A 4,205-nucleotide genomic window follows, 5' to 3' on the forward strand; every position below is an offset into this window, starting at 1 on the left:
TGCACCTGCTGTGCACACATATACCCAGGCACACATATATACACATAAAATAAACATTTTAAAGTTGTCTTTTTCTGAATGAGTGACACAGCAGAAGTCTGAGATCCCAGCACTAGGGAGGTGAAGACACAAGGATCCCTTGAGCTCATCCTCGAGCTCACCAGCCAGCCAGTCTGACCAAATGGCCGTGCTCTAGGATCAGTAAGGGACCTTGTCTCAAAAAGTAAGGTGGAGAGCAGCTAAGGAGGACACCTAGTAACAACTTCTAGACACCATAGGCTATGCATATACAAACATGAACACATATACACAAACCACACATAAAAAATTAAAAAATTAAAAAGACAATTATGTCTTCAAATGCTGTTCCACCTGAGTGCTACTGAACCCTTCAACTTGGTGTCACGAGCTCAAGGCAAAACCTTTGGTAAGAGAATTGTGCAGCCAGAGCATAGCTCATGCAAACTTAACCCAATAAGTATGCTACATGCAGAAAGAAGAACACATCCTTTGAAAGATCTATAGGTCTTTACTAGGAGCTGAGAACACAGAATTAAGAACATGTCTTTGACCTTGCAGGATGGTGTTCACATTGGGATTACTGACCTACAATCAGCTATGAGACATGCTGAGTGTTTTAAATGAATTATGACAGATACAGTGGATACAGAGAAGGGCCGCAGCTTTGTGCAGCTTGAGTTTAGCTTTCAGGGGGCTTCTTGGCCAGTGGACTCTTCCCTTTAGGACACAAGCCCTCTTTCCAAGCTCTGACGATGCTGCTTGCTAACAGCCTACATAGGCATCCCCTCACATAGACATACATCCCTTCCGAAGAACTGTCTACTCCCTGTCACAGCAGCCTCATCCAACTTCTGGTTGATACACGATTACAGAGAATTGTTATTATTCCTCTATTGAAGACATCGCTGTAAGCCCATACCAGCCTTGGAGCTTTTTTGGAGGTCAGGTGGGCCCCTATTGCAGTTTAAGATCCCTCTGCCTAGTCCAGCTTTCTATACTCCCTTGAAGTTAATGTTCCCAAAGTTACATGCCCCCCTGCCCCGGAAGAGTCCTATTTTTAGCCTGTTACCCTCCCTCAGTTTCACATAAGGAGCTATACATGTCCCTGGATTAGATAGGGTTGTATCCAAGGCAACCAAATACAATGCTGTATGTATAATACATGTCTGGATACTTTTCGACACTTGGTTACATGCTGCCATTAACAGTTTATACTTCATAGAATTTCTATCAAGTCAGGTTAGTTTCCCTTCCCTATTAATCCCCTGCGTTGCCACACCCCTAAGCCTCTTTCCTCTATCTGTCTGTCTGTCTGTCTGTCTGTCTGTCTGTCTGTCTGTCTATCTATCCTTCTGTCCACTGATCTGTTTATTGAGAGCTGCTCAGACTGCACAGCTAGCTGCCAGATTCAGCAGCAGGTGTACACAGAACCACTATCAGCTAAGCATATCAAATTCCAAGCTCACTCTCACATGCAAAGAACAGCATGGTGACAACAGAAGTTATTGGCATTGGATACCTCTGTGGATACAATTTGTACCAGGGATCCCAGTGGGATGTTCAAAGACTTGGGCCCCTCCTTCTTCCCATGCCATCATTCACAGATCTATGCATTGCTCTGAAGGCTCTTATTGCTCACTTCCATTACATTCTTCATCATCTTGCAGAAGCTTTATCCCACCAAATTCCTTGGACATCTGCCTTTATTAGCATTTGCTCTCAAAGAACTTGTTAAGCAACTAAGAAAGTACACATGAAGAGCTCCCTGAGACTCTGAGAAAAGAATAGCTAAACACAACACTCTTATAATTGACTATATTACACAAAGATGCCTGTCTGAAAGTTAAGCTCACACTCTTCTCTATACTTACTACATCTGTCACACTTCCATTAGAAAAACACTTAGCACATTGTGTCATAGCTGTTCAAAAGTCAGGGATCCCAATGTGAAAATGAACCCAGAAGGACAAAGGGACATTCCTACTTACTTCTGTATTCTCAGTTCCTGGCAAAGAAAACATGCTCATAAGCAATTGAGGAAGTAAAAAAGAAAAGGGCAGCAGAAAGAGAATGAAGGAGGAAATCTTAAAGGGCAGAAGTAATTTTGTTTTTATCTCAACACACAGCCGACACAAATATGCTCGTCCACAGAATACAGCTATAGAGTAACCTGTCTCTTCATGCTTCTCACATAGTAGCTAATAAATACTTATAAGAGCCTGAAGTTAGTTGACCTACACCCTAGGTCCAATCCTCGGCACCACAAAAAGTACATACGGATAAATGTGCATTAATATGTGCCAGATGGAGAGATAATGGATCACATGTATATGGTCTTGACAAGGCACTGAAACACAGAAGCATCCTAGTCTATTATAGGCAGGTGGTACCCATGCTTTGTCCAATACTAATTGGTCAGCAAGGCATTCTGCACATGCTGTGGAATTGACTGATGTGAAGGAAGATGAGACTCATCACTCAGGTAAATGGGCTTTGATGTCACTGACTGTCTTCCTGGGATGCTATGGAGAAGCATCCCACTTCATGACTCATCAGTCATTTTCAGGTGTAGCTTGAGTGTTCTCCTCATTAATTAGGTTGGCCTTTCTAGGGGCAAAGATTTATACTGTGAATACATTACCTGCTTGAAAATCATGTTTGTAAGTGAAATGGTGCTGCGGCACCTCAGGGGGATTGGCGGATGTAGTGAAGGGAGTGCCCCTTCATTTAGAACATTTTTATCACCTTTAAACCATTTAAGACTTTTAAAAATTGCCCTAACCATTCCAAAACCTTAGGGACTTCTTCAAAAACAAACACTGCTAAGCAGAACCAGATTTGAAGGCAACCTTTAAAAGGTGTTTTGCTGACTCATCTTCGTTTTGGATGGATTTCTGAGTCCGAGTGGAATGACCGGTAGTGATGGAGATTGTCTTGGTTCAGTGTCCCTTAGCAACCACAATTTCACTTTCCTGTTGCCATAACAACTACAGCAAGAACATCAAGGTCATTAAGCTCACTGTGCCTCTGTCAAAAAAACCAGCCCCTCTAACCTCCCCAGCTCCTCTTCCCGCTTGCTCTCACAGGAGATGGCTTACAGAAAAGGGCATTTGCTTCTGTCTGCCTCTCCATGTTTCTCTACAAAGCAATCTATTTAAATACACAAGATCATCTGTAGAAGAGGGGAGGCTCATACCCTGATGTAGTCTCTATCTATAATCTGGCATTTACATTGCACAATACATATGATGGTTTGGATTTAAGAGTGGAGAGAGTATGTTAGAGGGAAGGATTTTGAAATTCAGAAATGTTTCTTTTCCAATGTAACATTTTTCTGGACTCTTTTGTTTTTTTTTTGTCTGAGAATTTCACAAATGAGTATTTACATTGCTTCTACCAGACCGTCTCCCCATCCAGCTCTTCCAATGTTTTTCATCCTCAACTCCCTCTCAAATTCATGACCTCATCCTCCTTATTACAGTTATATAAACTTTATAGACGTATATATATTACAACCTGCTGAACCTGGTTAGTGTTACTCATATGTATATGCATTTGTGGCTGTCCACGTGGCCTTGGATAACCTAACAGGAAGCTGTCCCTGGAGAAGGCTTGCTCTCTTTCAGCAGCAACGTCTTGAATTGCCTGTTGCTTTGCTATTGAAGGTAAGAGCCTATTGCTGGAGATATTTGTCATGATGTTTAGTGTGGGACAGTGGTCTGTTCAGGCAACCTGGTCCTGGTCTAGTACAGGTCTGGAACTCCGGTGACCCGGTGGGCAATAATTTCTGCCTGCAAGGCACAGAAGGAGTTTGGCCATGCCTCCTGGGTCCCTGTCTCCTGCTTCAGTCCCAACCCTCCCAGACGCCCCCACCCCCCTGACAGGAGAGGTGTGTTCTGTGACTTAGACAATGCCCCAAGCTCCCAGCATTCTAGCTAGACCCTACCCCCAGTCATGTAACCACAGCCAGGTATGCCTGGTCTCACAGACAGATAGCCCCACCTCATAATATAAGGGGAGATTTGCCCCCTCCTCTCTCTCTCTCTCTCTCTCTCTCTCTCTCTCTCTCTCTCTCTCTCTCTTCTCCTCTCTCTCTCTCTCCTCTCTCTCCTCTCTCTCTCCTCTCCTCTCTCTCCTCTCTCTCTCCTCCTCTCTCTCCTCTCCTCTCTCTCTTTCTCTCTTTC

Source organism: Mastomys coucha, unplaced genomic scaffold (assembly GCF_008632895.1).
Source record: "Mastomys coucha isolate ucsf_1 unplaced genomic scaffold, UCSF_Mcou_1 pScaffold20, whole genome shotgun sequence".
NCBI classification, from domain to species: Eukaryota; Metazoa; Chordata; class Mammalia; order Rodentia; family Muridae; genus Mastomys; species Mastomys coucha.